Below are 12,982 nucleotides of genomic sequence, written 5' to 3'. Positions count from 1 at the left end.
CGTTTGGAGCCAGGGCTTCCTGAGGATGTGGAATCTTGGGGGAAAGGAGCAGCTTCTGGAGTCCACAGGGGTTTGGAGAGCAAAGGTGAGTGAAGGCAGGGATGTGCCTGGAGAGCAGAGAGATCCCTGGAGAGCGAAGAGATCCCCAGAGAGCAGAGAGATCCTTGGAGAAAAGAGGGGTCCCTGAAGAACAGAGGTCCCTGGAAAGCAAAGAGGTCCCTGGAGATCAGAGAGATCCCTGGAGAGCACAGAGGGGTTTCTGGAGAGCACAGAGATCCCTGGAGAGTAAAGAGGTCCCTGGAGAGCTAAGAGGTCCCTGGAGAGCAAAGATCCCTGGAGACAAGAGATCCCTGGAGAGTAGAGGGATCCCTGGAGAGCAGAGGGGTCCCTAGAGAACACAGACATTCACAGAGAGCAGAGGAGCCCCTGGAGAGCAGAGATCCTTGGGGAGCAGAGAGATCCCTGGAGACAAGAGGGGTCTCTGGAGAGCACAGAGATCCCTGGAGAGCAAAGGGGTTCCTGGAGAGCACAGAGATCCCTGGAGAGAAGAGAGATCCCTGGAGAGCAGAGGGGTCCTTGGAGAGCACAGACATTCCCAGAGAGCAGAGGAGTCCCTGGAGAGCAGAGATCCCTGGAAGACAAGAGATCCCTGGAGAGTAGAGATCCCTGGAGAGCACAGAGATCCCCAGAGAGCAGAGAGATCCTTGGAGAGCAGAGGAGTCCCTGAAGAGCAGAGATCCCTGGAAAGTAAAGAGGTCCCTGGAGAGCAGAGGGGTCCCTGGAGAGCAGAGAGATCCCTGGGGAGCACAGAGGGGTCCCTGGAGAGTAGAGAGGTCTCTGAAGAGCACAAAGATCCCTGGAGAGCAGAGGGATCCCTGGAGAGCAGAGGGGTCCCTGGAGAGCAAAGAAATCCCTGGAGAGCACAGAGGTCCCTGGAGAGAAGAGATCCCTGGAGAGCAGAGGAATCCCTGGAGAGTAGAGGGGTTCCTGGAGAGCACAGAATCCCTGGAGAGCACAGAGGTCCCTGGAGAGCACAGAGGTCCCTGGAGAGCAGAGGAATCCTTGGAGATCAGAGAGATCCCTGGAGAGCAGAGAGATCCCTGGAGAGCAGCAGAGTGCATGCAACATGCCTGGTTTGGATCCAGACACTCAGCTGAGATCACAGAATCATGGAATGGTTTGGGTTGGAAAGGACCTTAAAGGACCATCTCAACCCATCCCCCTGCCATGGGTAGGGACACCTTCCACTAGCCCAGGTTGCTCCAACCTGGCCTTGGACACTTCCAGGGATCCAGGGGCAGCCACAGCTTCTCTGGGCAACCTGGGCCAGGGCCTCCCCACCCTCATCATAAAACCTTCTTCTCTCTATCTGACCTAAACCAACCCTCCTTTAGTTCAAACCCATCTCCTTGTCCCACAGCTAAAAAATTTGTCCCCATTTCTGAACTCGACAGAGATTTGGGGATAATTTTCCAGCAAGGTGTGAATTTACCCTTTTGGATTCCCAGTAAGACACGGAGAGAGGGGCAGAAAGCACGAGGGGAAGGGCAAGGCTGGAGTTACAGCTGCAGGACAGGACCTATCCCGAGGGGAATGAGGGTCTCCAGAGCCTGAAATTTGCTCTCACGGGGGTCTCGTCGAGGCTTGTGCTGTGCAGGGATTGTCCAGCCCCAAATCCCTGTGCCAGGGTTGAGCAAATCCCTCAGGACAAACCCAGGGAACATGTGACAGGAATTACCTGCTCCCCACTGGATCTGAGGTGACCAAAGCCCAGTGTCCACCGCTCCTGCTTTCGTTAGTGAATCCAAAATGATGAAATGGATGAACAACCTGATTTTCTCCCGGTGGGGTTTGGTTTTTTTTTCTGTCTCTTTTTCCTCCTGCTTCATTTGGTTGGGTTTTCTCCCCCTGCTTGCCCTTTCCAGCAAGAAAAGCTGTGGCTGTAGGACAAAGCTTAGTCATTCTTTGAGTTTCAAATGATTCCTGGCAGGATTTTTTCGCAGCCCACGGAGCCTTTCCCGGGAGGGTTTTGCACGTGTGTGAAGCTTTTGTGTTGCAAACATCTCAGGACTGAGTCAAGGCATCTCCAGGGCTCTGTTTCCAGGCACTTTATTATCATCACTCGTGCAGTTTGGTCTTTGCTTGTTTTCATTTTTATACCAGGAGTGAAAACAGCTCAGTTCCCTTTGATGTTCCCTTGGATGGAGCTCTTTTTTCAGGTTTTATTTGGTTGTGGCTTTTTCTTTTCGTTTTTTTTTTTTTTTCCCCTCCCCTCCCTTTTAGAGCAGAAGCAAAAGAAAATCAATTGGAACAAGAGACAGGAAGGTTTCAAAACAGGGTGTTAATCAAGGCAGCTTTGCCTCAATCTTCCTCGGGCTCAGCTCTGAACCAGCCCTCAAACCTGGCAGTTCATGATAAAAGGAAATCAGTGATGACACACTTTGAAATCCTTGGCATTGAGTGACATGAACAACACTTGAAAAACCCCAAACCCAAACCACCAGACAATTGGCTGGAAAACTTTCTCAGCTGAACTTGGAAAACCCACGTGGTTTTCTGGGATGGGAAATGTGGCTTGGGAGGGAGCAGATCCTGGAGTGGGGATGGATTGAACTTGGCTGTGATTCCAGCAGGAGGTCAGGAACTGCTCCAGGATGTCCAGAGCTGAGGCTGGGAAATCCCAAACATCCAGGTGCTGCTGTTCCTTTCATAAATAACAGGATGGTTTGGATTGGGAGGGACCTTAAAGCCCATCCATTTCCACCCCCTGCCATGGGCAGGGACACCTTCCACTAGAACAGGTTGCTCCAAGTTCTGTCCAGCCTGACCTTGGACACTTCCAGGGATCCAGGGGCAGCCACAGCTTCTCTGCCCAACCTGGGACAGGGCCTCCCCACCCTCACAGCCAGGAATTCCTTCCCAATATCCCATCTATCCCTGCCCTCTGGCACTGGGAAGCCATTCCCTGTGTGCTGTCCCTCCATGCCTTGTCCCCAGTCCCTCTCCAGCTCTCCTGGAGCCCCTTCAGGCCCTGCCAGGGGCTCTCAGCTCTCCCTGGAGCCTTCTCTTCTCCAGGGGAACAATCCCAGCTCTCCCAGCCTTTCCTCCCAGCAGAGCTGCTCCATCCCTCTCCTCTTCTCTGGGGCCTCCTCTGGACTCTCTCCAGCAACTCCACATCCTTCCTGTGCTGAGGACCCCAGAGCTGGACACAGGATTCCAGGTGGGAATACACATTTATGTGTGTGGACTGCACCATCCAAGGTTGGGTTTTTTCACCTCCAGAGACGGAGATTCCCTTTTTTTCCCATCCCAGCTCTGCAAACACCACAAAGACTCTGCCAAATGCTGTCCCAGCCCCCCAAAACCTTGAAGATCCAGAACATTACAAGGTTTGCCACCATCCACCCCCAAAACAACATCCCACTTGAAGTCTTCATGACTCCAGAGCCAACTATTCCCTCTCCAGGAGAGCTATTCCCTCTCCTTCCAAGCACCCAGTGGTGTCAGGGTGGGAGACCCTTCCAGAAGATTTCACTACAAGGAGATCAGGGGGTTTCAGCTTAAAAAAGCTTTGCTGCCTGGAAAAAGTATCTTCCCCAGAGACAGTTTTAGGTGGTTTCTCCTTCTGCATTCCAGAGAAACTCTCCCTGGTATGGAAAAATAGAGAAGTCCTTGCAGATGTGTTTGAAGGGCCCCTCAGAGAGGGATGGCCAGGGCTGATAAAAGCCCTGAGGAGAACAGGGGGTGTCTTTCCCCAGGCCTGGTGTTTGAAACACTGATGTTCTTTAAGTCCAGTGTTCTCCACTGTGGAAATAGATTTTCCTACAATTTGACTGGGATTTTTGGGGCTACCTGGGGTTTATTTTCCTTCACAAACGGGAATCAGTGCATTAAAAGCAGCAGGATCAGGCCTGAGCTGACTTAGTGCAAGGACTGATGTGAGCTGGACTCTGTGCTTTCTCCTTGATCTCTGATGGCCAGGAAAAGCCATCCTGGAGTGAGAGCAGGGAGGGATGGTTGGAGCAGAATAACAATGGGGATGATTACACGTTGTGCCGACACACCATCGGAGCGACGCGGAATAACGGCGCGGCTGATGGATCCGGAGGCCCTGGGCTTAACTCCTGCCTTGTTTTGCCTCCTGTCATTCCCTGGTGCCGATGGCTTCTCCATGATTTGTTAGATTGCCTGACCCCAAGGACACCCGGCTCCCTCCTTCCTTTCCCTTCCCTCCTTCCCCTCTGGGTTTTATTGGAATCGGAACGACGCGGCTGCGCCTTGGCCGGAGTTCAGCGGAGCCATCACGGGGAAGGGGGAGCCACAAAATGCCCTGGGAATGATTTCAGCTCTGCCTTGATGGCAGGGTGACCCGGTCCAGGGATGGAATGGGGGGTATTGATTCGGGTCAGGGCAATTGGGGAGGTTCTCCTGGATTGGCTCGGGGTTGGCTGGAAATGGCATTTATTTCATGACAAGAATGAAGAGCTGCTGGGCTGTGCCATCTGCCCGATATCCAGCGGGGTTGGGAATGGAGGAGCTGCTCTGGGAAGAGCCAGGGGGGTCTTTTCTTCAGCCTGGAGAAGGGAAGGCTTTGGGGAGACCTTCGTGGCAGGATAGTCCCACCCTGAGCAGCCCCGAGATCCCATCCAGCTGTTAATCCAGCTGTTAATCCAGATATTAATCCATCTGTTAATCCTGCTGTTAATCCAGCTGTTAATCCAGGTATTAATCCATCTGTTAATCCTGCTGTTAATCCAGCCATCCTGCAGGATCAACTGCTGGAGCCAGGGCCTTGGCTGGGTGTTAACTCTGCTAAAACCATCCTGGCTCATCCCACTTGGAACACACCTCCTGCTTTTGGAAGTCTGAGGTGCCAGAGGAGCTGGGAGCTGGCCTGGGAAGGTGGGACTGGCACTCAGTCACTTTATCCTGTAAAATCCAGCCCCTCTCCTGCAGTCAGGATCTTCTGGCACGACCCTTCCTGGGGGAGGGGGTGGAGATTCCTGCCTTGGCTGGGAACACCCCCCAAGGTGACCCCTGGAGACTGAGAGCAGAAATCTCCCCACGAGCGTTGGACTGGGGGAGTTCCATCACATCTCTCCTTCATGATAATTTCTTTTTACCAGCTATGATATAACTGCTGCCATAATTGCTTTGTCACAGTGCACTAGACCACTTCATGCTCTATTAGACTCTACTAGTAGATTTTTAGTGTTTATGTTGTTTTAGTGTTTATGTCGTGTAGGAAATAGCTCTGATTAAGGTTTTTTTGTCTGATCGTTGGTATAAAATAAAATATTCATTTTATATGAATATTCTCGTTTTGCCATCGTTAAAACCTGAGGGACAAAGTGGTTTAATCCCTCTATAAATCCTTTAAATTTAAACTGCCCAGATTTTGCTTCTCCTTCTTAAACTGAGCAGAACTCAGGGCGTGTGTCCTGTTGGGATGGAGAGGAATCACTCTTTAGTCCACATGAAAAGGACTGATGAGGGCAGAGGTTGTCTCCTGAGGAGCTGGTGTCTCCTGAGACCGCTCACCCAGGCCTTGGGCTGCTCATGGAATCAATCATGGAATCATGGAATGGTCTGAGAGGGAAGGGACCTTAAAGCTCATCCAGTTCCACCCCCTGCCATGGGCAGGGACACCTTCCACTAGCCCAGGTTGCTCCAAGCCCCAGCCAACCTGACCTTGGACACTTCCAAGGATGGGGCAGCCACAGCTTCTCTGGCCAACCTGTGCCAGGGCCTCCCCACCCTCCCAGCCAGGAATTCCTTCCCAATATCCCACCTAACCCTTCTCTTTTTCAGCTTGATGCCCTGGTGAAGCTCTTGCATCCCCTGTGTGCTGCTCCAGAAGGATGCAGGTGTCCTGCACACTTTGGGATATCCCAGAGGACACCAGATGCCTGATTTAGGAGCCTTTGGTCCCCACTGGCTGTGACAGGAGCGGTGACACCTCCACTGAGACACGGAAATCCCAGCGTTCCCATCCCTTGGCTAATCCCGCCTCAGGGATTCCAGGTGGTTGCTAACACTGAGTGTGGAGCAGGGGAAACAACCCAGCCCCTGGACCCCTCTTCTCTACAAGGTTGGGATTCACTTTAATCCCAATTTTTCTCCCCTTTTTTCCTCAACCATTGCCAGAGGAATTATTTGTTGGGGATAGTTGTGTTTTGCTCTTCCCCATTTTGTGCAGCTCAGTCTCCAACAGCCCCTGTGCTGGAGGTGGAGGATTTTCCTTTCTCTTTTCTCTCCAACTTCCAGATTCCTCTTCAGATTCAGAACTGAAAGATTTTCCCCCTTCCCTGTCCTTATGTGCAAGGTGAAAGGAGGGAGAAATTGTCTCCTGCCTATGGGAAGATAAATCCCTGGATCCCTCTTCCCTACAAAGTTTGAATTCACTTTAATCCCAATTTTCTCCTCTTTTTGCCCCCACCATTGCCAGAGGAATTATTTGTTGGGGACAGTTGCATTTTGCTCTTTCCCATCTTGTGCAGCTCAGTCTCCAACAGCCCCTGTGCTGGAGGAGGAGGATTTTTCCTTTCTCTTTTGTCTCCAACTTCCAGATCCCTTTTCAGATTCTCCCTTCCCTGTCCTTATCCACAAGGTGAAAGGAGAGAACAATTGTCTCCTGCCTGTGGGAAGATAAGTCACGTTGGAGTCTCCTCCTTTAGAAAACTCTCTAATGCCATTTATCAATTAATTACTGCCTTGCATTTCTCTCCATGAATTCCCTCTGCTGCCTTTCACTTTTGGAAAGGTCTCTGGTGCTCGGGATCGAGTTGTCCTGGTCTTCCACTGCTCTCTTCCTCGTTTCCAAGTGGAGTGGATCCCAAAACCCTTCCATATCTCCTCTTTTACCCCCTCTGCAGATTTCTCTGCCCCCCTTTTTTCTCCTCCACTTCTGTCCTGTTCCAAAAAGATTTCACTGAGCTGGGGAGGGAATGGATTAAACTGTGTGGGCCGAGCTTTAAATCCTAATTCCACTCATGAATCAATTGTTGCTGGAGCAGGAAAAACATTTTCCCTTGGAACTTTTTTGACACTGGAAACCACACTTTTCGGTCACCTCTAACGTGCTGGGGTTTTATATCAATCTCAGTTTTTTTTGTTTGGGTTGAAATAACCAAACCAGACAATTTTGAAAGAGAAAAGCTTCAATTTACCTTTTTTTTTTTCCCCAAAAAACCCTCCATTTGATGTCTCTGTTTGAAACAATATTTCCCTTGTTTCGCTTTCAACTTAAAAACACAAAAGTATTTATTTTAAATGGGAAGAAGTTCCCAGGTAAACAAAATGGGCTTATTTTGTTCAAATGATCTGCCAGGGGAAAAAATGGAAAAGTGTAGCTTTCAAATGGGCCCAAAAGAATGGTTTTGCTTCAGCTCAATCACTTAATCATAGAGCTTTTCCTACCCCAAAATCGCCAGCCCTGATGTCACCAAGAGGTGATTTAAGCCCTGTTTTAGCAGGGAGGCATTTTTTGATCCTTTCCATCATAACTCAGCCACTTTTTTAGCCCTGAGCAGGGTCAGGCCCCCGGGGAAGGTGCTGGAGACTGAAATTCAGCCAGAGCTCAGCATTCTGGGATCCCTTTCCCGGGGTGTCCCGTGGATTTTGGAGGCAAATTAGCAGAAAATCCCTAAAACCCCTCAGCTTGGGTGAGAAAGAAAAGGGACCTGATTTTTTCTGATGCATCTAAATCCAGTTCCTGCTGAGATGGGATTGAATGGTGGGATTCTTGGGGTGTTGGAGTTGAACTTGGTGATCCTCGTGGGACCTTTCCAGGTCAGGAAATCCAATTATTTTATGATCCATGAAATACAGATGCATCTGGTGGACACAGTGGTTGCTCCACAAGCTGGTGGTGTTGAAGCCATGTGAGTCTTGTCTCTCCGGAGACCAGGAGCAGCTGAGTCTTAAAGCAAGGAGAGGGATTTCTTCCCCCAGGACGGGTGGGATGTTGCTTTTGTTGTCTCTTGCACCTCCTCTGTCTTAACTGGGGACAAACAGGCTTATCTGGGGGTGACTTGCATAGAATCATAGAATCAGCTGGGTTGGAAGGGACCTCTGAGATCATCAAGTCCAACCCTTGATCCAACCTTGCCGTGGTTCCCAGCCCATGGCACTGATGCCACATCCAGTCTGTCCTTAAACACCTCCAGGGATGGAGAATCCACCCCCTCCCTGGGCAGCCCATTCCAATGGCTGAGCACCCTCTCTGCAAAGAAATTCTTCCTAATATCCAACCTAACCCTCCCCTGGCACAGCTGCACACCCAGCCCTCTTGTCTTGCTGATGGTTGCCTGGGAAAAGAGACCAACCCCCCCCTGGCTCCCCCCTCCTGTCAGGGAGTTGCAGAGAGTGAGGAGGTCTCCCCTGAGCCTCCTCTTCTCCAGGCTGAGCCCCCCCCGCTCCCTCAGCCTCTCCTCACAGCACTTGTGCTCCAGTCCCTTCCCCAGCCTCGTTGCTCTCCTCTGGACCTGCTCCAGCCCCTCCATGTCCTTCCTGAGCTGAGGGCCCAGAACTGGACACAGCACTCCAGGGGTGGCCTCACCAGTGCTGAGTCCAGGGGCAGAATCCCTTCCCTGGCCCTGTTGGCCACCCTGTTCCTGAGCCAGGCCAGGATCCATTGGCCTTCTTGTCCCCCTGGGCACCCTCTGGCTCCTGTTCAGCTCCCTGTCCATCCCCACTCCCAGCTCCCTTCCTGCCTGGCTGCTCTCCAGCCCCTCTGGCCCAGCCTGGAGCTGCCGGGGGTTGTTGTGGCCAAAGGGCAGGACCCGGCCCTTGGCCTTGTGGAACCTCATCCCGTTGGAATCAGCCCAACTCTCCAACCTCTCCAGGTCCCTCTGCAGAGCAGAGTGGGCAGATGTCCCTGCTGAGTCCTGCAGGAGCTCTTCCACCCGTTAAGTGACTGGTTTGGGGGTGGTTGGAGTCTGCCCAGGCTGGTTCTTGGTGGCAAGAAATGCTTCAAGCGGGAGAGGATCCAAACTCTCCAGGTGTGGCTCCAAAGGCATCTCCCAGACCAAGTGCCTGGAGCTGAGAAACCCCTGGAAATCTTCCTCTTGGAGGTAGAGAAGCATTTTTGACCCAATCCTGGCTTTGGATTTGCTGCTGGAATTGCTCCCTGAGGAAAACAGGGCTGGGGAGGGATGTGAACATCACTCAAGCTGCTGGATGAGCAGAGGGGCTCAGAGGTCTCCCCATGCCAGTGGAAACATGGGAATTCTCTCCAGGGAAAAGCTCAGAGTAGAGAAATCTCAGAGGTTCTGAAAACTAAATATCAGGAGGATTAAGATTTATGAGCACAAAACTTCCCCCCTCCAGAGAAGGGGAACTTCATGCCTGGGTTTTGCTCACTCAAAGATATTCCTGAGGGGCAGTTTTGGGGTTTTTCCAGGGGGCAAAGAGGACAGATATTGAAAAAGTCACTGTTGGATCAGGTGAAAGGTCCTACGGGAGAAAAAGGGGTTGGGAAACTGGGAGAGAAGGAATCCACACCAGAGAGGGGCTGGTGTGACTGTTATGGTTTTAAATTCAGGGTGAAGTTGTGCCTGGGACAGCCTGGGTGGGCTGAGCATCAGCTGAGGAGAGCAACAAAGTCATCCTGGCAAAGCAGGGTTAAAGTTAGTTAATTTTCTATTATTTTAATTTAATATAAATATAACTTATATTATTTTAATTTTAAATATAAATTTGCTTCATATTATTTTATTATTTAATTAATTAAACTAGTTTAATTTATTTTAATTTTTATGATATAAATATAACTTATATTATTTCATTATATTAAAATTAATTTAATCTCAAGATATCGTTATATTAATTATATAATATTTATATTATTTTAATTAATTATTTTAATTAAATTTACATTATTTTATTTTAATTAATTTAATATAATTTATTATATTATTTTAATTGATTATAAATAATTTTATTTATGAATATAAATAGATTAATATTTAATATATAATTAATTCAATATAATTTATTGTATTAATTTAATTACTTATAAATAATTTTATTTTTATATATAAAATACATTAATATTTAATATATAATTATTAAAATAATTACATTATTTTAATTTAATTTTATATTCTTTTTAATTTTCGATAATTTTAATTATTTTTTAATTTTATATAATTTTAATGATTTTAGTTATTTATAATTTTAATTAATTATAAATAATTTCATCTATATATAAAATATATTAATATTTAATATATAATTATTAAAATAATTACATTATTTTAATTTAATTTTATGTTCTTTTTAATTTTTGTTCATTTAAATTATTTTTAATTTCATATAATTTTAATGATTTTAGTTATGTATAATTTTAATTAATTATAAATAATTTTATTTATATAAAAATATATTAATATTTTATATATATTTATTAAAATAGTTATATTAATTTAATTTAATATTCTTTTTAATTTTTGGTAATTTTAATTATTTTTAAATTTTATATAATTTTAATGATTTTAATTATGTATCATTTTAATTAATTCCCCATTTTTCACTCAGCTTCAGTGGCATTTGGAAGCACAAAGGTGGTTTGGGGCCTGTTGCCTCCATGTGCCAGTAGAAACCTGGGAAAAGAAGGAACCTTCCTTTTCTGCTGGATGATGACAAAAACGAGCTGTTTGAAGGCCTTCCCATATCCCAAATCCTCCCAAATCCTGGGAGGAGCAGAAAATTCAGCACTCAGGTCTGATCTCCCATCGACAGAGGACTGTGGTCATTCCAGGGGGAAAACCTCCCAGGAGCCACCAATCCTGCATCCCACAGCCAAATCCAGTCCCTGCTAAACATTTCAGCCACTCCTGTTCGCTCCCTGCTCAAAAAAATGGGATTTTCCATCACCCTTCTGTTCTTCCAACCCTGCCATCCTCCAGGGGGAGTTATTCCCCTTCTCCCACGGGAGGATTTCTTTGGGATCCATCCCAGCTGGGCTCTATCAAGGGGTTCCTCTGCACCTCCAGGTTCTTCAAGTCTGGTGGTTGGTTCCTCCTTTGTGTGGGAACCCGTTGCTTGATGAATGGAGACCCTCGGGACACTCAAAGAATCCCATAAATTTAAGTTTTATTTCTTTTTTTAATATGAGGAAGCTGATTCGACGGGGCACTAAAGCAGGTCCTTCCCTCTGTGCTCCTTGATGGGAGCTTCTGGTTGCACTTCCAGCCATCTTTCCATTGATTTTATGGAAAACCAGGTGAATTTGCTCCACCGTGGATGTGGCTGCAACTGGGAGAGTTCAGCAGACTCTTCTTTTGAAAGGAAAACCAAAAGCAACGGGGTCTGTTCCTGCTTTGCCTGAAATTTGGGGAAGTGTGAGAAGAGGAGGGTTAACTGGTGACAGCCCAGTTCCTCCAGGGTGGAGAGGGAAAATGAAGTGACCCTGGAGAGCCACCAAAGAACCCTCAAATATCTTTGGCTTCTCGTGGCAGGGTGGAGCGAAGAGTGGACGCGGCAGAAAAACCCAGGAAAATTGATTTTCTTGGAGTTTTGCAGGATGTTTGAAAAATGGCGGGATACAACGCAGAGAGGACCAAATCTGGGATGAGTATCATGAGGAATACACACGGATTTGGTTTTGTTTCCTACCTCCCTGGGGTACCACGGGGGCAGAAGGAAGGGAGAGGCCAAGCTGATCCCTGGGGGCTGAGGACAAGGTGAACCTCTCGTGGACCATGAGATGGATTTAGGATTCACTGAAAAAACTATCCTTAAAAATCAGATCCCTGGAAAACCACCAGTCCCTGGGGAATATGTGAGTTGTGAAGCTCTGGAGGACACAGAGGGAGGGATGGAGAGAAACTCAGGGGGCAAACTGTGGAAGGAGAAGAGTAGGTGGAACCATAGAATTGTTTAGCTTGGAAAAGCCCTCTGAGATCATTGAGTCCACCTGTCAATCCAGCACTGATCCATGTCCCCAAGTGCCACATCCACAGGGATTTTAAATCCCTCCAGGGATGAGGCTCCTCCACTGCCCTGGGCAGCTGTGCCAGGGATGGACAACCCTTTCCAGGAAGGAATTTTCCCTAATATCCAACCTAAACCTCCCCTGGCACAACTTGAGGCCGTTCCCTCTCCTCCTGTCCCTTGTTCCCTGGGAGCAGAGCCCGACCGTCCCCCAGCTCCCCCCTCCTGTCAGGGGGTTGCAGAGCCAGAAGGTCCCCCCTGAGCCTCCTTTTCTCCAGGCTGAACCCCCCCAGCTCCCTCAGCCGCTCCTGCTGCTCCAGCCCCTTCCCCAGCTCCGTTCCCTTCCCTGGACACGCTCCAGCCCCTCCGGGTCTTTGCTGGGCCTGATCCCCTGGTTGTCCCTGTCCACACCATGTGGTGACACTCAGGATGTTCTGCTCCACGAGCGGGTGAGACGTGGAAAAAGGAGCAGCTGTTGCTGTGCAGTAAATCCTTGGCAAAGCCCCTCTCCTGGTGGGGTGACAGGAGCTTAAATAAATCACCTGGAAGGCTGGGAAGGAGTGGGATTCTGCCCTGCCTTGCTCGGAGCAAGAGAGATTCACGGTGTGCGTGGGCGGGCAAGTGCTGTTTACACTGTGGGTCAGGTTAATCTCCAGCCATGTGCCTGAGGAGCTGCAGGTGCAGAAGGAAAACTCATGGGAGCCGTGGGAAAAGCCCTCTGGGGAGGGAATCAGCAGAGAAATGGAGGAGCAGGAGCCCTCAAGCCCTGCAAAGGTGAGATGAGGAGCCACCATCCCAGTTCGCACCATCACAGAACCACAGAAGGGTCTGGGTTGGAAGGGACCTTAAAGATCATCCAGTTCCAACCCCCTGCCACGGGCAGGGACACCTTCCACTAGCCCAGGATGCTCCAAGCCCCGTCCAGCCTGGCCTTGGACACTTCCAGGGATGGGGCATCCATCCGTGAGTGTTTTCTGTGTGGATGTCCTTGAGCAGCACAGGCTGGAATCACCACCTGCTCGTGCACAGATTCCCAGCCTGGAGG

Source organism: Pipra filicauda, unplaced genomic scaffold (genome assembly GCF_003945595.2).
Source record: "Pipra filicauda isolate LSUMZ 115617 unplaced genomic scaffold, ASM394559v2 scaffold695_size148437_pilon, whole genome shotgun sequence".
In the NCBI taxonomy this organism is placed as follows: domain Eukaryota; kingdom Metazoa; phylum Chordata; class Aves; order Passeriformes; family Pipridae; genus Pipra; species Pipra filicauda.
This window is presented reverse-complemented; position numbering follows the sequence as displayed.